Source organism: Lucilia sericata, unplaced genomic scaffold (assembly GCF_015586225.1).
Source record: "Lucilia sericata isolate MDLA Ls3-8-SP2 unplaced genomic scaffold, ASM1558622v1 Contig000021F_arrow, whole genome shotgun sequence".
In the NCBI taxonomy this organism is placed as follows: Eukaryota; Metazoa; Arthropoda; class Insecta; order Diptera; family Calliphoridae; genus Lucilia; species Lucilia sericata.
The window spans coordinates 1239427-1265545 of record NW_023994059.1 but is presented as its reverse complement, the minus strand read 5'-3'; the positions used below and the strand labels follow the sequence as shown (position 1 = coordinate 1265545).

Sequence of the window (26119 nt, the reverse complement as noted above, 5' to 3'; positions counted from 1 at the left end):
ACGAGTAAAAATGTCTCAATATCATCTCTAGAATGAAAAGAATCACATACAATTTCATGTATTTTAAATAAATATTAATTTTTTTTTTGAATTTCTTCTAGAACGTGATGGATAATGTTGTGAACATGTAAGCCTGTAATGTTGTGTATATGTTTGAGCAATTACAAAAAAAATCAGCAAAACCGACAAATTAAAATGCAAATACAAGATGAATCGTTTTTATGAAAATGAGAACATACGTACATAAAGAAACCCATTAAAAAGGGAGTGAAATAATTATGAATAGAATAATGACAACAGCAGCAGCAACAACAAAAAATGTCATTATGGGTGTTTTTTTTTTATGTATTTTTATCCTGTATAGGTAAATGTCTGACTATTTATAATAAGTATGTATAGAACGAGGCGTAATATGACACGTGATCTTATTAATGTGATAAAATTGTTGGTACGTTTCTTCACATTTATATTAATATCCATCCAACGTTATGGAGGGACTAACCAAATTTTTATCTTAATTGGTATTACATCGTTATTATTTTATTTCTTTAGATTTATGTCCATCTGTTTAAGAAATGTAATACATATTTAGTAAAATAAAATTTCACAAATCGATCAGTCCACTATGAATTAGAACATATTTTCAATACAATCTGATTATGTCATTTGATAGATGTCTCAAAAGACATTTTAGAAACTCTCTCTGAAAAAATGTTGATGGTTGAACTACATACATTATTGCGTTTAGACGATCCCATCCCACAAAATTTTGACAGATCATATTACATCATATTAGAGTTATAGTCTGATAGAATGGAGGCGGTGGTGCGATTCCCACCCAGGCACAGGGGAAAGAGGGCACAACGAACGAAGAACGAACGAACGAAAGAACGAACGAACGAACGAACGAACGAACGAACGAACGAAACGAACAACGAACGAACGAACGAACGAACGAACGAACGAACGAACGAACGAACGAACGAACGAACGAACGAACGAACGAACGAACGAACGAACGAACGAACGAACGAACGAACGAACGAACGAACGAACGAAGAACGAACGAACGAAACGAACGAACGAACGAACGAACGAACGAACGACGAAACGAACGAACGAACGAACGAACGAACGAACGAACGAACGACAACGAACGAACGAACGAACGAACGAACGAACGAAACGAACGAACGAACGAACAACGAACGAACGAACGAACGAACGAACGAACGAACGAACGAAACGAACGAACGAACGAAGAACGAACGAACGAACGACGAACGAACGAAACGAACGAACAACGAAAGAACGAACGAACGAACGAACGAACGAACGAAAAAAAAAAAAACGAACGAACAACGAAACGAACGAACGAACGAACGAACGAACGAACGAAAACGAACGAAGAACGAACGAACGAACGAACGAACGAACGAAACGAACGAAGAACGAAACGAACGAACGAACGAACGAACGAACGAAACTAACGAACGAACGAACTAACGAACGAACGAACGAACGAACGAACGAACGAAACGAACGAACGAACGAACGAACGAAAACGAACGAACGAACGAACTAACGAACGAACGAACGAACGAACGAACGAACGAAACGAACGAACGAACGAACGAACTAACGAACGAAAACGAACGAACGAACTAACGAACGAACGAACTAACGAACGAACGAACTAACTAACTAACGAACGAACTAACTAACTAACTAACTAACTAACGAACTAACGAACTAACTAACTAACAACTAACTAACAACTAACTAACTAACTAACTAACTAAACACTAACTAACTAACTAACTAACTAACTAACTAACTAACTAACTAACTAACAAACTAACTAACTAACTAACTAACTAACTATACAATTAGTAGAGAGATTTTCTAAAGAAAACTTGTTTGTGTCGAATTTAATCACTATAATGGTACTTTAAATCCAGTTATGACTGTTTAAACTGTATTCCGAGATCTGTGTGAAATTGTGAACCGATTTTGGTCATTTTTAATATCAAACATCTTTCATTAATAAGAAATATTTGTGGAAAATTTAAATATTTATTTATATAATTTAAATATTTCCATATTTTTTGATGGTGGGTATAAAAACATAGTCTACGAGGATATGTCCACTGTGTCTACTAAATTTTGACAAAAAAAATATATTTTTCTAGCCTTTGCAAAAAACAACATTTGAAAACAAAATTTCAAGGCTGAAAAGTATGTACTTACGTATATAGTTATTGGTAGGTAATTAGTAGACTCATTTTAAGTAAATTATGAATAATTAGTGGTTTTTGTTTGTTTCTGAAATAAAATATTTTTGCTGGGATCTGACATAGTCCTTATTTAGCTTAGCAGTAATACATCAATAAATTTGCATTTAATAAATTACCAAAACAACAATAAACCTTTTCCACATAAATCTGCATTTAATGTCCCTTTAATAAGCAATTCCAATTTATTATTAAATTGCCAATCACAAAATATCAAAGACAAAAAATAACATATAAAACTGCAGGATATTAAAATATTGTATTTTATAACCATTTAATTTATGCTCTGACTTTTTCTACATGACGCCATTTATATATGGAGCCATCTTTGGGCAAAAATTAATTACAGCAAAACAACACAAAAATAATTAGAATAGGAAAATGTATGAGAGATCCTGAAGAAAGATTGAAATAATAAAAACAATAAAATAAATACAATGATACAACAATTAATGCACAATTTTCGAAAATTTTCTACAAACTTTATGGCCAAAATGGAAAAGATTGTCATAAAAATTCGCAATGAAAGAAAACAAGAAAAGAAAGGGATGTCTAAGAGTTTATGAGTGTGTATTTAAGTACCACCCACAGAGTTGACAAATGCTTTGGCAAAAGAGGAAGGAGTTGAAAAGAGGTTATAATTGTTATGCTCATACTCTAGAAAGGACTCACAAACACTCAAACAAATGAAATCTATGTATGTAATTTTTTTTGGTTTTTGTCTTTGCTCTTGCATAATTTAATATTCTTAAGCCTAAAGATGCTTAAGCGCCATTTAGTCGCTTATCAAAGCTTGTAATTGAGAACATCTGCAATTAACAGTTACAATTTTTACTACTCGTAAACTATAAACACACTCATACATTTACACTTATGTATGTTCTGGGAGTAAGCTCCTTGATACTAAAAAGCAACAAAGTTGAAATAAAAATGGCGTCATTCTACTTAAGATAGTATGTGAAAGAAGAAGAATAATAAACTTGTAGAAGACTATGGAAAATTCCCAGCCAGCCAGACTCTTTGAAAGATAAGAAGAATTAAAAAATAAAAATAAATTTCTTATGAATTAAGAAAAAACATCAACAGCATTTCCATTGAGATGTTGAAAGTATAATCTTCCCAACAAAAACTTATATTGAAAAGCATTTTAAGTCATTACTTTTACAATGCTAAAAAGTAAGTACTTACATAATATATATATGTAAGTCATTATTTGACTCCTTCTAAGTAATGCAGACTATATGTAGTAGTCATTAGAAAGTATGTTGTTGAGTAAGTACTAGTCTTCACCATGTTATTATGAGATACTTAACCTCTGATCAAACAATAGATCTTTTTTATGATTTCAGAAACGATCGTATTTATTACAACAAATATCTATATCTATAGAGATGTTTGTTAAATGTTGTGAATATCTTTGAAATTGATCTGATGCGTTTCTGTGAAATCTTAGATTGTTGAAACAACTGTTCCAAAATCTACTATTAAACAGAGTTTAGTTGGAAGCCCATTGGAAATGGTGTAGCCTATAATAAATGTTAAACTTTTAACATCATTTTAACAAATAAAAATGCTTTGCTTTTTTCCCTAAATTGTTTCTTTCCAACCTTTTTCTCCTATTTTATGTTCCTTCCACTTTTCAGTGTTTTTCTTAAGAACACAAACAGCAGCCATGTTTGTAGATGGTTGAAGCAGAAAGGACCTCTTGAGAAATAAAATAAAATGGAAAAAATAACATCATTACCAGTTTCATTACAATGAAATACAAATACTACAAATAAATGTAGAAAAATACTAAATGCTGGGAATATGGTGGAAAACACTTGAATGCATTCAAGTATATTTGACTGCTCAAGAGTCCCCCATTTTTTCTCCTTTTATCTTTCAAAAACAAAATATTACAACAAGTATCATCATCAGCAGCAAGAGTAGATTTGTGTCGCAGGATTATTTCCTGCTTGTTTTAAGCTTCATCTGTTAATGCCACCACCATATACAGCACCTTCTTCCTTTCAAGCTGTTTTGAAACAAGAAACATATTCTGGTTGTACAATTTTCTTAAAATTCTTATTGGATGGAGCACCATGAAAATGTTGCTGTTGTTGATTTGTATTTGTATTTTAGGTGTTTGGCTTGGTGTTGGCTGTTAATGTTGCAAAAATTTCTTTAAATCCTTGGGAACAAAACATGATTCCACCATTCTCCAAGTTATACTTGAACTTAAATTGCAGTCAATTGTTTTGGTTGTCATTGACGTAAGATGTTTTGAGATGTTGCTTTTAATGTTTCTTTTTTTTAACATTAAGAAGAGGCGTTTTCGTGTGTCTCGTTATATTTTTCTTATGGGATTTTTATTATTTGTAACAAATATCTGCTTTTGATTGCCGTTTGTACACCAAAAGTGGCTTCTATTTGGGAAAGAGAATCAAGTACATAATTTTAAGAATAAACCAGTTTTAAGAATAATTATGAGAGTTAGGCTTTAAGAAAAGAAAAAATAGCAAAATATACGTTTTAAGAAAATATAAACCTATTTATGTATGTTTTAAATAAAATATGATTATACATATTTATATCTTATTCTATTTTAAAAATATGATAAAAAATTATACAAAATTTAATATTATTTTTAACACATTATTTCAAATACATAATTATTCAAATTGCATATTTTAACAGGACATTGCATGAATATATTTTCTAGTTGCTTCAACTGAATTCAACACTTTAGACAATATCCTTGTCGTAAAGTTGAAAGGTACAAAATAAATTTGCATGTGAAAATAAAACTTTTGTTGTTGATGACATTTTTGAAATAGACATTTTTTTTGCAATGATTTTTAACTATATATACGCACGTTATATAATGACACTTGTTTGACACTTCTCGGTTGGAAATTGTTTTTAAGTTACTACAAGAATAGTATAACTACTATAAATCGAAATATTTTAAAAATTAAACCAGATTTACATAAATTTAAATCATATATTTGTGAAAACATGGGTTTAAGTTTTGATGTTTACAGCAAAACTTACATTTTACACCGAAATAATACACATTTTTGAAAATAAAAAACCCTTAAAGAGATGCATTTGATGTAATACCCCAGCAAAAACTTACAATGAGTAATGAGTTTAAAGGAATATTGGAGGCAAGTATTTATTTACCACACTCGTTTATAAATAAGTATTTCAATAAGTCATAACAAATAGGGAATTAAAAACTTGCTTTGTTTTATACCTAGACCTCTAACGGGCCTGTTGTACTCTACTCTACCAGTGCCGAGGATGGTAATCGAGCCCACGACTTCCAGTCTACCAGACTTACCGGAGGCCAAAAACTCAAAATAAGTACTTACGTATATGATTATATGTAAATCATTATTAGAGTACTTAAAAGTAATGCAGACATTATAGTATATAGTAGTATAGTATATATATAGTAGTATATAGTAGTCATTGAAAATTAAGTTGTCATTACCAAATTTTTGCTAGGACTTAGTTCAAAATATACGAGTTTTGAGTTATGCCAGTTTTGTAGTAAATGGGTCGATGTTTATACAGTTTTAAAAATGGGTTTGAAGAAGACATGTTCAAAATAAATAATGTTTTTCCCTATATGCAACTTTTAAACAATAAAATATGCAAAGTTTTATAAAAGCTTAAAATGGAATACTTAAAAATTTTTAATTCTTCTATAAAGAAAAGCTTTTCCAAATACTATTGAAAATAAGCAAAATCGGCCAAAAAGGCACAATCGACCAATCGATGTTGTTAAGGAATGGGTCAAAAAATTGTATCAGTAATTTTTTTGTAAGCATGAACATAATTTTCTAGACGAATACTAATAATATCCTTCAATTTAAAGAAGATGAGGGTATCTTGATGTCCTTCATTCTATTTGTAACACATTGAAATATTTGTGTAATATTGATGGACCAACAAAAATACGTATAATCTAGCGGTCCTAACACTCTAACCAAGTCCTTCTTATCTATCTTTTTCAAATAAGAAAGGAGATAGAAGATTTACAATTTCCATTTATAGTACTCTATTGTAGTTTATGTGGTATGGAAAATTCGGTCTAGATTTGGCCCTAGACACCATATAAAGTCTCCTTCAGAAAATGGTTCTATCGATTTTAACTGATCTATCCGATAGGTGGCCTCCGGAAGGTTACTGGTTATTGTTCTAGTCTGGTAGACCGGAGGTGGTGGGTTCGATTCCCACCTGCGGCACTGGTTAAGGAACGCACAGGTGTATTTCTTCGGATTTGATGTATATACATCCTCCATTCAAACAAACGGACGAACGAACGAACGAACGAACGAACGAACGAACGAACGCACGAACGAACGAACGAACGAAAACGAACGAACGAACGAACGAACGAACGAACGAACGAACGAACGAACGAACGAACGAACGAACGAACGAACGAAACGAACGAACGAACGAACGAACGAACGAACGAACGAACGAACGAAACGAACGAACGAACGAACGAAACGAAACGAAACGAACGAACGAACGAACGAAACGAACGAACGAACGAACGAACGAACGAACGAACGAACGAACGAACGAAACGAAACGAACGAACGAACGAACGAACGAACAACGAAACGAACGAACGAACGAACGAACGAACGAACGAACGAAACGAACGAACGAAACGAACGAACGAACGAACGAACGAACGAACGAAGAACGAACGAACGAACGAAAACGAAAACGAAACGAACGAACGAACGAAACGAACGAACGAACGAACGAAACGAACGAAACGAACGAACGAAAAACGAACGAACGAACGAACGAACGAACGAAACGAACGAACGAACGAAACGAACGAACGAACGAACGAACGAACGAACGAACGAACGAACGAACGAACGAAGAACGAACGAACGACGAACGAACGAACGAACGAACGAACGAAGAAACGAACGAACGAACGAACGAACGAACGAACGAACGAACGAACGAACGAACGAACGAACGAACGAACGAACGAACGAACGAACGAACGAACGAACGAACGAACGAACGAACGAAAAACGAACGAACGAACGAACGAAACGAACGAACGAACGAACGAACGAACGAACGAACGAACGAAGGAACGAACGAACGAACGAACGAACGGAACGAACGGACGAACGAACGAACGAACGAACGAACGAACGAACGAACGAAGAACGAACGAACGAACGAACGAACGAACGAACGAACGAAACGAACGAACGAACGAAACGAACGAACGAACGAACGAACGAACGAAAGAAACGAACGAACGAACGAACGAACGAAACGAACGAACAAACGAACGAACGAACGAAAAAACGAACGAAAAACTAACGAACTAACGAACGACGAACGAACACGAAAGAACGAACGAACTAACGAACGAACGAGGAACGAACGAAGGAAAACGAACGAACGAACGAACGAACGAACGAACGACGAACGGACGAACGGACGAACAGACGAACGAGAACGAAAGACGAACGAACGAACGAACGAACGAACAACGAGAACGAACGAACGAACTACCGAACACCGAACGAACGAACGAACGAACGAACGAGCGAGCGAGCGAGCGAGCGAGCGAGCGAGCGAGCGAGCGAGCGAGCGAGCGATATAGCGATCTAGCTAGCGATCGAGCGAGCGAGTATCGATCGAGCTAGATCTATCTATCGATCTATCTATATCTATCTATTTAATCTATCTATCAAATCTATCTATCTAATATCTATCTATTAAATTGCATAACATTTAACAAACATATTTCTTATTATAAATACATTACTCTCTCCAATTCTAAGAAGTTGGTCCAAAAAAGGTACTCCCCAAAATTCACTCTGATTTTCCTATTTCGATATTGAGTATATAAAATTCGGCAAAGTCCTTTCAACTATACTCGTGTTTCAAAAAGGTTGACAAACCGGTCAGTAGCAGTTTATTTTACCATACTACATATTTTAATTCCAACAAACTTTATATGAATACGAATAAAAAATTTCAACCATTTCCTTAGTATGTGTGAAAATGTTAATGACATTTTTTTTAATTTCCAAAAAAAAAAAACGAAATACTTTATAATTTTTAATGTAGATATAACAATTGTTATGACAAAGTGATTTGCATAAAAACCATTAAAAAAAGAACTTTGTCTTTAAACTTAAGAGATGAAAGGTAACAGACAACAAACAAAAATAAATGTAACATTTGTTTAATTTAACTAAAAGACAGAAAAAACAATTTATATACAGGGTCATCATTTGCTTGACTATATTTTGTCTGTCCTTTTGTCTGCACTAACAAATCACAAATTATGTTTTGAAATCTCAGTGATTTTTCAACGTAAATAAATGTTTATTTATTTGCCTTCATTTGCAAAGTGTTTGTTGTATTTATCTCTGTGTTTTGTTATGGAGGATTGAGGATTCGTTAGGCCTGTCAATTTGTAACCACTCATCGTATTCAGTCAAGTGGTTGGTTGTTTGTTTGATGGAGGGGGACAAAAGAAATTTGTGAATCTTCAATCTTTAATGCCACCACTACTTATAAACATAAACAGTACATTGCTATTTTTACTATCTATTATTTTAACATTGGACAAAAAGTCCTTTTAGTGTTGGAATACAATCTTTATAATGAAATAGAAAAAAAACACACACAACAATACATAATCATAGCAGCAAAACCACAATTATTGTATAAATTAACGTCACAAACAAATGTTGCGAATGTTTTCAATGAAGTGGAAACAAAAAACCAAAACTGTGAACAACAAAAAATACAGAATCCTTAAATTTGAAACTATTTTATTTTATTTGTTTATGGTTCTCATACATCCTTCGTTAGTTGCTACTTTTTCATTCAGTGTTTTAGAAATGAAGGGTCCTAATTTCTTTGTTTTTTTCTGTGTTTTGTACAAGGTTGCCTTTTAATAGCGCGTAAAACTTTAATGCTCGTACGACAAGTGATTTTCAGATTTATGTGACATTTTTGTTTTTGTGTAGCTTTGCCATTTCTTCTCGGTTCTTAAGTGCGGTTGCAATTTTCTTTTTGGATTTTAAGTATGTCCTTACACTAGCAATGTGATGTCATTTGTTTTTTTGTCTTGTAGTTTTTGGTTTTTATTATTGTTATTAATGTCTTACAAAGGATACTTTGTTTTGTCAGCATCATCAGTTAAAATTTATTACATGGATCTATTTATTATAAAGATTTTAGTTTATAAGTATTTAGCTAATGATAACAAATGTGTATTTTAAAGTGTTGTCACAATTTTTATTTGCAAATTTAGCTACAATTTGCAAATAAATTTTTTGTCAACTATTTTAAAGTTGTTATTTTGATTAGAATCCATTTTCAAAAAAGTTTATTAAAGACCCACTCAAAAACATGTTCATGTATAGTCTAGTCTATAGTGTAGTCTATAGTGTAGTCTATAGTGTAGTCTATAGTGTAGTCTATAGTGTAGTCTAGTCTATAGTCTAGTCTATAGTCTAGTCTATAGTCTAGTCTATAGTCTAGTCTATAGTCTAGTCTATAGTCTAGTCTATAGTCTAGTCTATAGTCTAGTCTATAGTCTAGTCTATAGTCTAGTCTATAGTCTAGTATATAGTCTAGTCTATAGTCTAGTCTATAGTCTAGTCTATAGTCTAGTCTATAGTCCAGTCTATAGTCTAGTCTATGGTCTAGTCCATAGTCTAGTCTATAGTCTAGTCTATAGTCTAGTCTATAGTCCAGTCTATAGTCTAGTCTATAGTCTAGTCTATAGTCTAGTCTATAGTCTAGTCTATAGTCTAGTCTATAGTCTAGTCTATAGTCTAGTCTATAGTCTAGTCTATAGTCTAGTCTATAGTCTAGTCTATAGTCTAGTCCATAGTCTAGTCTATAGTCTAGTCTATAGTCTAGTCTATAGTCTATTCTATAGTCTATTCTATAGTCTAGTCTATAGTCTAGTCTATAGTCTAGTCTATAGTCTAGTCTATAGTCTAGTCTATAGTCTAGTCTATAGTCTAGTCTATAGTCTAGTCTATAGTCTAGTCTATAGTCTAGTCTATAGTCTAGTCTATAGTCTAGTCTATAGTCTAGTCTATAGTCTAGTCTATAGTCTAGTCTATAGTCTAGTCTATAGTCTAGTCTATAGTCTAGTCTATAGTCTAGTCTATAGTCTAGTCTAGTCTATAGTCTAGTCTATAGTCTAGTATAAGTCTAGTCTATAGTCTAGTCTATAGTCTAGTCTATAGTCTAGTCTATAGTCCAGTCTATAGTCTAGTCTATAGTCTAGTCCATAGTCTAGTCTATAGTCTAGTCTATAGTCTAGTCTATAGTCTAGTCTATAGTCTAGTCTATAGTCTAGTGTATAGTCTAGTCTATAGTCTAGTCTATAGTCTAGTCTATAGTCTAGTCTATAGTCTAGTCTTTAGTCTAGTCTATAGTCTAGTCGGCAGAACCTATAGCTTCTCAGGCAGACCATACGGTTCACTACTTATTAATAACTCACAAAGAAAATTAAGTAAAATTTTTACGGATATCGCAATTACCATAGAAATGTCAAAGAGACATTCGATAGAGTCAAACTACTTATTAGCCCCTTATTATTACCATGCGTTAACATATTTTACTTCATAATCTTGATTAGAAGTTGGAACAATTAAGTTAAAATACCAAGAAATTTCTACGACAATTACAAAATTATTCCTTTCGTACAAATTCGATACAATCAAAACCACAATTAATTAAACCAATTTCAATCACATATTTGATTCCCCCTTTTTTCAAAATAGAAATTATAACAAGATACAAAAAGATAAAAATTAATTTGTTAATTAAAATGACAACAAGACAATAAACAATTTTTTGGGGGGTAATTTTATAACAAACCCTCTTCTTTTTAGTTTAAACAATTTCTATTGAATTTTCAAATCTAAATTTTCAATTAATGCCCGACCAACAAATGTATTTTACGGCCTTGTGACACGAAGGGCTGCAATCATGCAACAACTGTAACAAATATTCATTTACAATTTAATTGATATTTTATAAAAACAATGCAAACACACTCGCATACATATTCATGCCAACTAATAGTTTAAATTTAAATTGATGGGTACAATTGCACAAGGCAATAAGAGAGTGTTTAAGTTTAAATTATAGAGTCGGGTAAGTAACAGACCAGAACTGTTAATGTGTCAAACAAAAATTGAGGAAATAACACATATCACATGAAATTATGGCAAAAAAAGTAAAACAAATCAATTGATTGGAACTGATAGAATACGAAACTACCTTTTTATTGAAAATGAAAAAGAAACATTTATTAGTGTGTTCACTCAATGTAATAAAGGTTCAGTTTTACTCTGTCTTTTAAAGGGCTAGTTAGCGGTCAAACAATGTGTGCGTTTTGTAAAACATCAAAAAAGGGGTGGGTCATTGTTAAATGGCAAAAAAGGGTCTGTGTCTGTCTGTCATTTAGTTCGATTTGTACATTTTATGTGGCATTGAAATAGATAAAAGTGGCAACATGCATCAATTATCGCTTCTTGTTTTGTAATCGAATGTATTACATTATTCCATTTAGTAATGGTCAATTGTTGTTGTTGTCACTTTTTCTAGGTGAGTAGGTGTTACAGTGACAGTTGTTCTTGATGTCTTTTCAATTTTGTTACTTTCAACGAAATTATTTTGTGTTTTTGTTAACAATTCTGCAAGTCATTTTTGTGGTTACTAAATGTTTCATTGTTACCACTAAATGTTTTCTTTATGGCCAATTATTTTAATGGCTTTAATGTTAATGTTTGTATTTATGGCTCAAAATTTAATGCCCAATTTAAGATGGGAAAATAAAGGGAATTTTTAAAGAGCGATTTTTATTTAAACATTTTCTTTGTAACATAAAATTGCATATGTTTTGACTTGGTAATTAATTTTTAAATTAAAAATTGTTTAATTTATTGTACTTTAGGAGCTGTTTAATAGTGTTTTAGTTTTGAAGTTTCTTATTTAAAACAATATTTTTCTATAATGTTCTTCTTGTGGCCTTTTGTGCGAAAATTTTCTTTATAAAGTGTTTATTTCACCATCACAAAAAGTTTCGCAGTTTATCAAAAACACTTAAGGTGTGTAATTAAAACTAACAGAAGACAGTGGTTAAAAGATACAAATATTTAATGAAAAATAATTATTATGGGAAAAGTTTTGACTTAATACTGTTTCAAATATAGATTTATTATTTATAACTAACTAAGTAACCAACTAACTAACTAACTAACTAACTAACTAACTAACTAACTAACTAACTACTAACTAACTAACTACTAACTAACTAACTAACTAACTAACTAACTAACTAACTAACTAACTAACTAACTAACTAACTAACTAACTAACTAACTAACTAACTAACTAACTAACTAACTAACTAACTAACTAACTAACTAACTAACTAACTAACTAACTAACTAACTAACTAACTAACTAACTAACTAACTAACTAACTAACTACTAACTAACTAACTAACTAACTAACTAACTAACTAACTAACTAACTAACTAACTAACTAACTACTAACTAACTAACTAACTAACTAACTACTAACTAACTAACTAACTAACTAACTAACTAACTAACTAACTAACTAACTAACTAACTAACTAACTAACTAACTAACTAACTAACTAACTAACTAACTAACTAACTAACTAACTAACTAACTAACTAACTAACTAACTAACTAACTAACTAACTAACTAACTAACTAACTAACTAACTAACTAACTAACTAACTACTAACTAACTAACTAACTAACTAACTAACTAACTAACTAACTAACTAACTAACTACTAACTAACTAACTAACTACTAACTAACTAACTAACTAACTAACTAACTAACTAACTAACTAACTAACTAACTAACGAACTAACTAACTAACTAACTAACTAAACTAACTAACTAACTAACTAACTAACTAACTAACTAACTAACTAACTAACTAACTAACTAAACTAACTAACTAACTAACTAACTAACTAACTAACTAACTAACTAACTAACTAACTAACTAACTAACTAACTAACTAACTAACTAACTACTAACTAACTAACTAACTAACTAACTAACTAACTAACTAACTAACTAACTAACTAACTAACTAACTAACTAACTAACTAACTAACTAACTAACTAACTAACTAACTAACTAACTAACTAACTAACTAACTAACTAACTAACTACTAACTAACTAACTAACTAACTAACTAACTAACTAACTAACTAACTAACTAACTACTAACTAACTAACTAACTAACTAACTAACTAACTAACTAACTAACTAACTAACTAACTAACTAACTAACTAACTAACTAACTAACTAACTAACTAACTAACTAACTAACTCACTAACTAACTAACTATCTAACTAACTAACTATCTAACTAACTAACTAACTAACTAACTAACTGACTGACTGACTAACTAATTAACTAACTTACATTTTTTGATCAATTATGTATTTTTGTTGACATTAAAGTTAATTATACCGAATTTCATTGAATTCAGGTGTTTATAAGGGAATTAACGACGTTTAAGCATTTTCAAAGGGGGCCTTTGCAATGGGGCTAGGGTTAAATAAGGGCCGTTCAAAATTTTGCAGTATAATTTATGCTGTTATCAAATGTAGTTGTGCCTATTTTTGTTGGGATATTAGTATATTTGGCATAATTATGAGCTCCAAATCCAAAATCAATAGGGTTCGCCCTTGAGTCAAAAGTAATTGCGATCTGTAGTTTGATTACAAGGTTTACATGGACAGACAAACAGACCAACGGACAGACGGACGGACATAGCAGCAAATGATTTTGAGCCGATTGGTATACTTAAAGGTGGATATAGCACCATCAGCACAAATCCAATAAGGTAGAAAAACCGTACAATTTCAAAGCCAAAAGCAACATTTGTATCCCTGTTCTTAAAACAAGTAAGGAAAGTGTTCTCTGTCTGGTTAATAACTTTTGTGATAACTAAAACTCCTTAAAGAGAACTGCGGTTAAAATACTTTTTAAATTTTTGAATATTAATACAAAGAAACTTTCTCCATAAATTTTCTAAACTTAATTCACTCCATTTTTTTGATACAAAATTGCTTTTATAAAAAAAAACTTTAAAATTATTTTTAATTAACTTACAATAAGACATGCCACCGGACAGATAAATCTACATAAACACACGCTTCTCTAATTTCTAATATTATATCTGATTGTTGCAAAAAAATAAACTACAGAAATTTACATAATCGTTAACAATTTAAAATAACAACAACAAACGATTGCAGCAAATGACATAATTCAGGCATAAATGCTAAATTTTCCCAAAAGGTTGAGAACCCTTAAGAGAAATATGTATGTATTTCAGTTTATTTACTTCAATATCCTTGCGGAACACAAATACATCAGTGCAATTGACACATCATTTTACGGCCTGTCGCCTTTCAATAAAAATATTTATCGTAATAAAATCAAAAGTGAATTTACCGCAAAATATTTACAAACACATACATATAAGCGTGTGCGGCAGTTGCCACTGAGAAGAATATGCAAAATAAGTTTTTTTTATTTCATTTTTATATGTAGAGTATTTCATTCAGAGAAAATCCTTTTAACAATAACGAAATAAATACCTTTTTCCCAATGACATCATCATAGTCAACATCTTGGTCCTTTGGCATAAAACAAATCACTCAAGCGTATTGGAAGCGCATCAAAAACAACAACAACAAGCGTTTTTATCAACAACACAGACAATCTTCTTCTGTTGGTTCTTAAATATTTTTCTATTTTAAATAGAGTCTTTATAGGGAATGGAAAAAAAGAATCAAATCTGAATAAAAATTGTGAAAAAAGTCTTTCAAACCCTTTCGTAATTTTATTCACAACATTTGTAAATGTGAGAATGTATGTAAATGTTGTGTAATGTTTTTGAAAAAAAAAAAAAAATAAATAAAAGGGATGACAATTTTAAGTTGTTATTTTTAACAACCGCAATGACTGACTATGATGACAAAGTGCTACTGGATGGCTGGCTGACTTCCCCGACTTTGTGTGAGTGAAATTATACTACAAACATCGTTTATCAAAAATTGAGGCTTGTTAAAAGGATTTTTTGTTCCTTTTTTCGGTTAACACAGGTTTATTTGCATTTGGCTTTAATAATGAACTTTATTGTTGCTGTGCTGATGAACAACAATAAAAAAAAAACTCAATTTCTTTACACCTCGTAGCACAAGAAAATTGTTGATGAACTTTTGTTCGCAAACTTTTAAGAGGGTTTGAGGGTCTCAAATTCATATTTGAAAAAGGATTGCAATTTTTGATTTATGATCAAAATGAAAGATATAAATACGAATTACATTGTCTATTTTAGTTGTGGGATAATAATAGACATTCCTTTGTTGTGGTTTATGTGAAAAATGGTTGACTAGTGACACTTTCAAAACCATTACCATTGTTAAGTCCAATGATATAAAGTTAATGCGTGATTCTCCTGATCAGAAGTTTTAACCTCAAAATAAAACTAAATAACTTTGCTAAAAAAAGGTTATATTTCAAAGATTATGAGCTTTAAGCTAGTACCCTTACAAACTTTCAAATAAACTGCTTGTTTGGCAAAAAGTACTTTAGTGACTTTAAAAGAACTTAAACATTACAATTGTTGTTTAAATATAACAAACTCATAAAAACTTAAAAAATGATAAACTTCTTATAAACCACTTATGGTAAAGGTTGAAATAAAAACTGTTTCTTAATTAAATTTCTAAATGTCGATCAATCGATCATTGATAGCGATAGCCAAACTTAAGTACTTTTTTTCTGTTAAAACAGAATGAAAATTAAATATGCAGAAAATAAAAGGAAAAAAATGTTTAAATAAAGTTCAGAAGAAACAACTAACAAAAAAAAAAAAACATTTGCTTTTGACTTACGAATGAGAAATGTTTGTTTGTTTGCAGCAGCCACTACAAACAACATCTGGCACAAACGAACGAAAACGCATAAAACATGCAATTACAGACAAATCAACAACTGTCACAGATATTTGTCGTAACTCTTGTTAAACTTACAACAATAACAACAACTACAACAACAACAGTAACATCAGAGCAACTGCAACAGAAAAAATAAATCAGATGCTTATGTCGCTAGAAATACTACGTACACACACACACATACATATACATATATAGACCAAGATAGGGGTTTAAGAGCGGTAATTGTCGGCTATAGTTACCCTTTACCGGGTCTGGGGTTTCATTATGAGTATTTGTAGAATGGACCGAGACAACTTTCTAATACATAGTGGTTTCTCAAATAGTTTTCCAATCTGTAATCGATAATCTATAATCACTTTCGAATTTTTATTTCTATACCTGATATCTTAAAGTGTAGGCTCTGCTGAAATCTGTAATTATTGTAAAAATATCGTAAATAAAGTTTTTTCTCATTTTCGGTGATTAGGAAATGTTAAGGAAACCCCGAACTCTGTGTATATACATATGTACCAAGCAGTAAATTTAATTAGGCCTTAACTTGTGGGGCCTTCATAAATCTTGCTATGAATCATTTTTGTAAATATTTTAGTAAAAACAAAACTTTATTTATAGAAAATTACTGATATAAATGGATAATTTCGTGTCAAGTGACCCAACTTTTCAAATCGATGCCTTCCGATTTGGATGAAATTTGCACCAATGTTAGTACTATCAAATAGTAGACCACAGCCAATTTTCAGCTCTATTGGTCAAGAACTGCCTGAATGCTCTTAAAGGAAATGATCTAAGATTTCATTTGAGCAAAAAAATACAACAAAGACGTCCATTTTGAAAAATTTTGTGACAAATATTGAAAAAAATCTTATTCTTAAGTCAAATAATAATATTTTTGGTAGATATCCCACTCACATTATATTCTGGGACTATAAAGCCCTTAAGGAAAAAAAAGTTTTTTGAAAAAAATATATGGTAGCATGGTAGCTATGAAGAAATAGCTATCTGAACTCTTTTGGAAAAATTTTGCTAGGACCAATAGGTAAAAAGTTCTTGACCGATAGAACCGAAAATTTGTGTCTGGTCTACTATCCAATAGTACTAACCTTGGTGCAAATTTCATCAAAATCGAGTTGGGGTAATTGACATGAAATTGCCCAAATATTTGAAGCATCATATACTTTTTAAAGCTCATAATTCTTTACTCTTTGAAGCTCTATCGTCGCAACCTTATTGGGAGATTTCTGGTGAGATTATTTGTTAGTTAAACCTATGATCATTTCTATAGATAACATCACAGATACTGGGGTATCTAATGTAGATCATCTCTGGAATTTCATTTTTACTCTGAAGTCCGAAAAAATTAGAGGATATCCAACGCTCTCAGGGGTCGAGAACGAACCTATTCTTACTGAAATGTACAAATTTAGATCCAATAACGCTATCACCCTAATGTACTCAACAGATTTTAATGAGTTGAATTGAGACTGTTTAGGTGGTCCTTTATGAAGGAAAGATTCAGATGCTGTGAGAGTTTAGAACATATGTATGATCAGCACTAACTTCTTTATCAGTTGTTTAGTGTTGTTCATGAGGCCTTTAACAATGCCCTTTTCTTTGTTCCACTAGTCTTTTTATATGTTTATTCTACTACTCTACGATCCATGTTGTTTATCATTAAGCAGTTTCCAAATTTTTTTTCAATTGTTTGTCTGTGAACATTGATCATGTTTATTTCTTTATTTTTTTTCTCTTAAGCAAGGAAAGCTTTTGAAATTCAGAGTTTTAAAGGAATGATTTAGAACATACAAAATGTTCAATACTCCAGCCAAAAAATGTTGTATTCACAAAGTTAGGTTGTTGTATTCACAAAGTTAGGTTCCAAGGCAAATATACAAAATTATATACATACTTTTACATAGAAAAATTTGATTATGTTTACACCTACATAAAATGTATTCCTTTAACGACCTGCTATTGCTGTAAGAGTGCGTACGTGTATTTTAATTGTAAAATAACTTTTGTAAAACATACTGATGGACGGACAGAAAACTAAAACAACAAAAAAATACGAAACGCATATCGTATGTCATGTAATTACTTTGTAACTGATTCATAATTAATTGTTTGTATTGCGTTATCGTTGTTGTTGCCAACATAGGTAGCAGCAACATCATCAACAGCAGCAGCAACAACAACAACAACTTAAATGTTTTCTACAGCTTCTTCTACATCTTTTTGTTTTAAATTGATCACTTAAAAATGTCAACAAATATTGTTGGTATTCATTGTTATGTTGCTGCTGTGTTGTTGTTGCTGCTGCTGTTTATTTAATGAGATTCCTTTTGTTTGGTTCATTGGTTGGCTGCTTGGCATGTTGTTATGAATGAACAATGTTTTTTTTTTTTTTTTTTGTTGCGATGAGTTGTTTAATTTTTTTGTATTTTATTTATTTTGAAAAAATAAATAAATTAAATATAAAAATATAAAAATTTTCATTGGAAAACGCGTGTTATGCGTCGTAATTCATTGATGATTGTGGCATGTATGTGAATATGTGCTATTGTCTATGTATTTATGTACTATTTCGTATGTTTCAAGAATGTTGCGCTTATTGTTGCTTAATACTTAATTGTTAGTTTAATTATTGATAGAAATTATGAAAATAATTTTATAATAAAAGAAAATATTTGCTTTACATTTGGTCTTCGGCCCCTGGAGTCAAATTTGTTATTAATTGTTTGAATCCAAGAATATCAAAGAATATTTATCTGAATTTTCTCCAAAATACTTTTAAAAAAGTTTTTTTTTAATGTTATCGGCTCGATCTAGATTTACTGATTGTTTAAAAGATATATTCAATAAACATCTCTACTGATCAAGAGTCTAATATTACGAAGTTAAGACCAAATATTGTTTAAACTTTTTGCCGTCAAAAACTTTTTTAGTCGTCAAAATTTGAGAAATAACTTCTATATATATACTTCATAGATAATAATTTCAAAGGACTCCGCAATGATACTACTTTGCTAAATGAAATACAGGACTGGGTTTGCTACCTCAGATAAACTGTCAGTCTGTCTGAAACTAGTTTCAGAAATTTTCCCTTTTATTAGAACCCAAAGAAGTTGCAGGAGTAGACCCTGTATCTCACACCTATATATAGAAACATATTTTAGTAACAGCGCCAGCTGACGACATTGAATGCAAATACATACCATGCTCGTTTACAAGTAAGGAGTTAGGTAAGTACTTACTACGATCACCGATCACAACAAGGAATTCAGTAAAATGTTTTGTTAAAATAAAAAATACGAGGATACAATCATTCCGTCTGCTATTAGTTTTTAGCAAAACAGTATCTACATACATATATAGTACTTCTTAAAATCATTACTAGACTTCTTCTAAGTAATGCAGGCGGTATGTAGTAAACATAGAAGAGTAAGTTCTTGAGTAAGTAGAGTTTATTAGTCCATCATGTTAATTTCGTAAACATTTATCGTTGTCAATTGACCAACATTCTTAAAAAACTAAATTTAAATTTTTCTCACTTTAAGAAAGAAAAACACTAGTTTTCATTTATTGCATTTCTTTTGAGATAACAAAACCAACATAAAAACAACAACAATGACGGAAAAACTAATTTAAAATGAAATGCATTTTAATAAAGCTAAAAACATAAAATTCAATTTAAATTCAAAGACGTGTTCCAAAAAGAAGACAAACCCAAAAAAAAAAAACAACTATAAAGAAAAATGGAGAAAAAATAATGTCATTTTCAACATCCATGTTATCAAAGGAAAGAAATGAAAAAAAATAGTTTCATCTGAGGAAAAAATACTGAAAATTGCATGCACACGCACACTGTCTAATGAAAATGTAAGAGAAAAAAAAGTAATTTTCTTTATGGCAAATTGCAAGTGGAAAATGGGATGGAATGAGAATAAAACTGCAGGAAAACAAAATAATAAGTTTCTGTCTTTTTTAACGAAAAGCAAAGTGACAGTATACAAATAAAATAATACACATAAACACACTTATACTTATATATGCATATGGATATATACACGTCCCTATACATACTTATGTACATACATATGTATTTAAAATAAAAAGAATTTTATTTATTTTAAAGTATATAAAAACATCTCATTTTATCATACACACAAAGAAACCATTAAACGAAATATTAAAAGACCAAAAAAAATCATCTCATAAAAAGTTTGTGTAAAAAAAGGAGTGTTTCCAGCTCCCAAATGTATGCTATAGTTTTTTACACACATACACTTACGTTAGTATATGTATTTCAACTATACCCAACATCCTTTTAGTGCACTTCTTGCAACATCTTTTAGTTTGCTGCTGCTACTATTGTAGTTGTTGTTAGTTTTCTGTAGTAGGTATCATTGTCACACAGACCCACTGTAGATATAAACGAATGTGTGTTATGTTTTTTTTTCTTTATATGCTATTTCTATCTTTATATGCTGTTTTATGTTTTTGTAGCTGTTGTATTTTGTTGCTCCAAACGTTGTGTGATTCGTGCGTGAAAAATAGGAGGAGCTCCATTTGACAAACAACAACAGTCGGTAGCAAAAAGAAAAAAAAAAATACAAAAATGTTTCTCATGCGCATAAGATGCTTGCCAATTGTAGTTAGTTTTTATTATTATTATTATTTTTATTCCTGTTAAATTTGTTTTAAATAAGTTTAATTTTAAAAAATATTGTTGAAATTTACTAGAAATTTCTTGGGGAAATTTAAATTTTAATTTTACGAAATATCTGAAAATTTTTGGGAAAACACATTTCAAGAAAATATTTGTAAGAGGAAAATTATTTAAAATGTTAAAACCTTAAAATTAAAATTATAAGTCATATGAGTCCTTTGCATATTTTGTAATAATAACAGAGGCCAACAAATGGAAGTTTTAGACCAATAGGCTTAGAATCGTTTTCTGAGTCGATTAAGCCATATCCGTCCGTCTGGCTGGCTGGCTGGATGTCCATGTAAAGCTTGTGCGCAAGGTACAGGTCGCAATTTTCAAGATAATTGGATGAAATTTGGCACATGTCTAAGAACAAAGCCAATTAAAATCGGTCCATTATTTTTTACCTAGACTCCTTACAACAGAACCTCCCAAAAGTGCTTTTGAGCTCATAATTATGTTAAATATACTTATATCTTGATAGAAAGCGGCACAAATAAATTTTATATAAGCATATCGTCACCTGAAACGCAAACGGCCCTACCTAACCAAAAATTCAAAATCGATTTTATAGTTGATTCTAATGTATTGCATCAAAACAAATGTGTACAGCAAAAATTGAACTCTTCCGACCAAAATGATAGATTTTATGGACAAAAAACAAAAGGCCCTATCTACAAAAACATTTAAATATTAAAGGTAAAAAGTCCAATTTATCAATTTTTATATACGCCATTGTCTACTATCATAACAAACGATAGGTTTCAATATTAAACAATTTGTTTATTAACTACAAATAAATCGCGTTGATAGAAACAAACTTTTCTATTTAAAAAGTTTTTTGTTTCTCCTGTAAAATTTAAAAAATGTTAGATAGGGCCGTTTGCGTTTTAGGTGACGATTTATGACCTTGCTGAATTTCAGAGGGAGGTCCTCATTTGACCCTAGCTCCCATACAAAGTCCTCTTCAGGAAATGACTTTAATGTCCAAAATTCCACGCCCGACTCTACTTTCTAACTTGACCGTTTTAAATCCGGGAAAGACGGGTAAAAGTAATTAAGGTTGCTCCAATATTACTTAACAGGTAAGTAAAGTGGGTTCTCGGCCCTAGCTATGAAAAATTTTATCGAATACAAGGTTAGGTAGATAGGAGGATGTATACTACATCAAATCCGAAGAAATACACCTAGGCGACTATCGGGCCGATAGTATCGGCCCTGTTGTGCGCTCTTTTTCATGGAAAATTAATGTTGATAAAAACAGAAACCTTATGTAGTATTCAATAAATACATTATCATCCGATGTTCAGAAACTCAGTTTCCTGTTGTAGATCAGAGATCAGCATGCATTGGGATAACAGGTGCTCTAAGAACTAGTCCTACAGAAGCTCTGAACACTATATTGCACATCCTACCTATATATCTTCATATTATGGCCATATCTGCTTGCAGCGCAACGAGGCTTAACTTATCTGGAAGTTGGAAATCAAGAACGTATGGACACACTATGATTTTAAGCCAATTACCTCCAATACTAAACCAACCATCCGATTACATTTCCCCACACACTGATTTTGGTAGAGTTTTCAAAGTGAGAGTTCCTTCCAGGAGCGAGTGGTGTAGGGGTAACCTACCGAGCGAATATACCACCAAAATCTTTACAGATGGTTCTAAAATGAACTGTGGTGTTGGTTCTGGTGTCTTCTGTGAAGACGCTGGGGTAAGTATATCTCACCGTCTTCCCAACAACTGTAGTGTCTTTCAAAATAATATATACGAAATAATGTCAGCTTGTAGGGTACTACACGACTTCAATATTCGCGGCACAAAGGAATTTTTGTCGATAGTCAAGCGGCACTTCTCTCACTAAATTCTTATACTACCACTCTTCTATTAGTTAAGCAATGCAATAAGGATCTATTAAGGCTGGGTCACCTGTCTGGTGTTTGGGTCCCTGCGCATAGGGACTATTATGGAAATGAACAGGCAGATGAGCATGCCAGAACGGGATCCGCTCTTGATATTTCCAACGCCATTCTAGTAGCAACCCCGTTAGGTTTTATCAATAGTAGTATCCCCAGATTCTATCTTCAAAGGCTGAAAATATGGGAATAACCTAGACACATGTAAAGGGGCCAAGGTGTTGTGGCCCTCTTTCAATGAGAAACCCACAAGTCACCTTATAAACCGAAGTAGATGGGATATATCGAGATTAATAGCAGTAATAACAGGCTACTGAGTGCTAGACAGACATGCAAGTAGGCTTGGGCTACCCTTCAATGAATACTCTCGCAGTGAAAATCCGTGAAAATAACCGTTTTCTTGGCAGCTACTACTAGTGCAGTGGTCTGGTCAAAACGGAGTGTCTTCGACTATTCTTGACTGTTCGCGCGTAGTGAACTACCACGTTAACCAACCAACCAACCAATTTCTACAAAAGCCTGACAATGACAAAGAAATTGCTCCCAAGTTTTACTGTCCTCTCCTCTCTACATGTTCTACATTTGTCTGAATCCTCAATTTTTTTATAGCTGTGCCCATAATCTTGTATGAACATTCAGAATATCATACTAACCTCACAATTACTCATTTTAAGGAGGCTTCTCGTCCTGTTCTCGTTAAGGTAACCCCATAGGATCTTTGTGGTTCTTCCCACCGTTTCATTATTCCAAGAGGCCTTATGTGATTCTCTCACCCATATTCTCAATTCAGTCCTCGTTGGATCGATTGGTTTTGCGTTCATCATATTAACAACCTCGAACTCTCGTCCCGTGTAGCCTAGTACCTTTATTATATAAACCTTAAATCTCGAATAGTATTCCGTTAAAGTTTTCTTACAATCCATACGCTTTTAGATCTAACTTTATCATCTGATATCGCCCTAATTGCCTTCTGGCTATCAGTAAATATGTTAACCAATGTTCGTGCCATATTTTTCGAATCCATTTTAAGCATTCCATTATTGCATGGGCTGCTGCCCTGAAAGTTAGCGTTGTGATTAGGTAAACGGTAGTATGTTTCTGGGTCTTCAATATAGAACCCCAGGCCCGCTTTATACCCCAAATTGGGGGATAAAGCAAGTATGTTTATTATCTAAAATAATAAACAACGAACATATTGTTTCAAATACTTTAACAAATTTGCGCACCCTGTTTACGGTTTGCAAATTTGTTCTATTGGCAAAGAACAAATTTTAACTAAAATCCTTAAACAAACAAAATTAAACACATACACAAACATATTATAGCACATTGCGTATGAGTATGTTTGTTTACTTCCTTAAGTAAGAGGATGTATGTCCCAGCAAACACAAGTTTTCGATTTTAAATTAATTTTTCACAAACTTTCATAAAGATTTGACAAACCATTTCAAATAATAGTTGATATCCCTTAATAAAACTAATAACTTTAAAACATTTGCTTTATTGCTTGCTGGGTTCTTGCAACACAGTATTAAAACACACTTAAATGTTGACATTTCTTCTCAGTGGTAGCGACTTTCCTCGAAGACTAACAAACTTTTTAATATTCAACTATAAATATTTTATTAGACTCATAAATACAAAAACAAACTTTTTAAATAACCAATTGGTTTCTCAAATCAAAAACACACACAATTAATCAAACATTGTTACAATCAATCACACAATATAGAGTTTTTTGTATAACATTAAAAGAAGAAGACACAAAGAATTTCATTTATTTATGCCACCAATTTAATTCACTTAAAATTAATTTCCAAAACATTTTCGATGAGCTACCAAAACTCATAAATATGGAAATTACTTACAAAGATCTTTGTATTATTTACATAAACATCTAGATTAGGAAAAAGTAGGAAACCTATAAAAAAGGATGAATATATGGCTGGTAAACATGTATTTTTGTTGTTGTTGCTTTAATTTTGATTAAAATCTTAAGTGTTTGTAATAAAGATATTGAAATGAAAATGTAACAATAAAAAAAAACATGTAAATATTTCATAAAACATAATCATACTTGTGTTCTAAACCTAAATGTAGGTAAAATGTTAAATTATTTTATTTTTATGGAGGGGGGGATGTCATTCCGACTTTTGTACTATTTTAAGCATAACGTACACTTAAGGCCAAGTTTTTTGTAAGTGGTTTTAACAAATTGTAAAATGAAACCGTAATATTACGACCACCATCAGTTAAACACAAATATCACACACACACACATACATTGACACAATCTAAGCCTTATAATTGTATTTTAAACAATGTGGTCTACCACAATCATCAACCATTTGAATTTGAAAAAAACCCTTTCCTTCCTCTAATTGCATACATTCAAACGTACAAACATGTGTATGTTGAGTGGATGAGAGATTTCAACTAAAAAAACATGAATGTGGCAAACGAATACTTGAAACGTTTTAGCCAATTTTATTGTGTTGGTATAGTATGAGTTTGTAACCAACTGCTTTCTGCTAATGCTTGCATGACAAATTCACATTCATAATCTTGACATAAAAAAGGGTTTTATTTTTTTATTTTTTCATTTCATTTCCAAACTACACAATTCGCGTTCTCATAATACCTATTTCTTTTTTTTTTTTGCTGTTTGTAATTTTTAGAATTGTTTTTCATGTAATTCGCGAACGCAAATATCATGTCATCTTTTTTTTTTTTTGCACTCGAACAATGAATAGCGAGAAAAAAGTTTTTGAATGAAATGAAATAAAATAAAAATATTTTCCACAATGACTTTGTGAGGCATGTTTACCTTGTAAACTGGTGCGATTGTGCATTTTTCTGTTAATTGTTAAACATTTTATGGTCTGATGAATATGTTTTTTTATTATTATTATAAATTTTTTTATCTTGTTTTTTCTTTACAGGATTCATAACAACATTTTTACGGTCATCTCAAAAAGAAGTGGCCGATAAGAAGGGGGTGAGTTCATAAATTTTGAATTTTTAAACTTTTTAATGTTTAACACATTTTTTATACTTTCTTTTCATTATACTTTTTTTTTGGAATATTATGGTTTGAATAAGAGATTGTTTAGTGTGATTTTAAGGCAAA

The 26119-nt window shown here is 31.5% G+C and overlaps 1 protein-coding gene across 1 annotated transcript in view; it reads left to right on the top strand.

Annotated features, from left to right (window-relative positions):
* LOC119608152 (AP2-associated protein kinase 1) overlaps positions 1–26119 on the top strand; it is a 186671-nt gene that overhangs the window by 105703 nt on the left and 54849 nt on the right. Inside the window, exon 2 of the mRNA XM_037962515.1 lies at positions 25932–25987. The gene's annotated coding sequence lies outside the window, so the exon portion shown is untranslated. The remainder of the gene's footprint in view (positions 1–25931; positions 25988–26119) is intronic.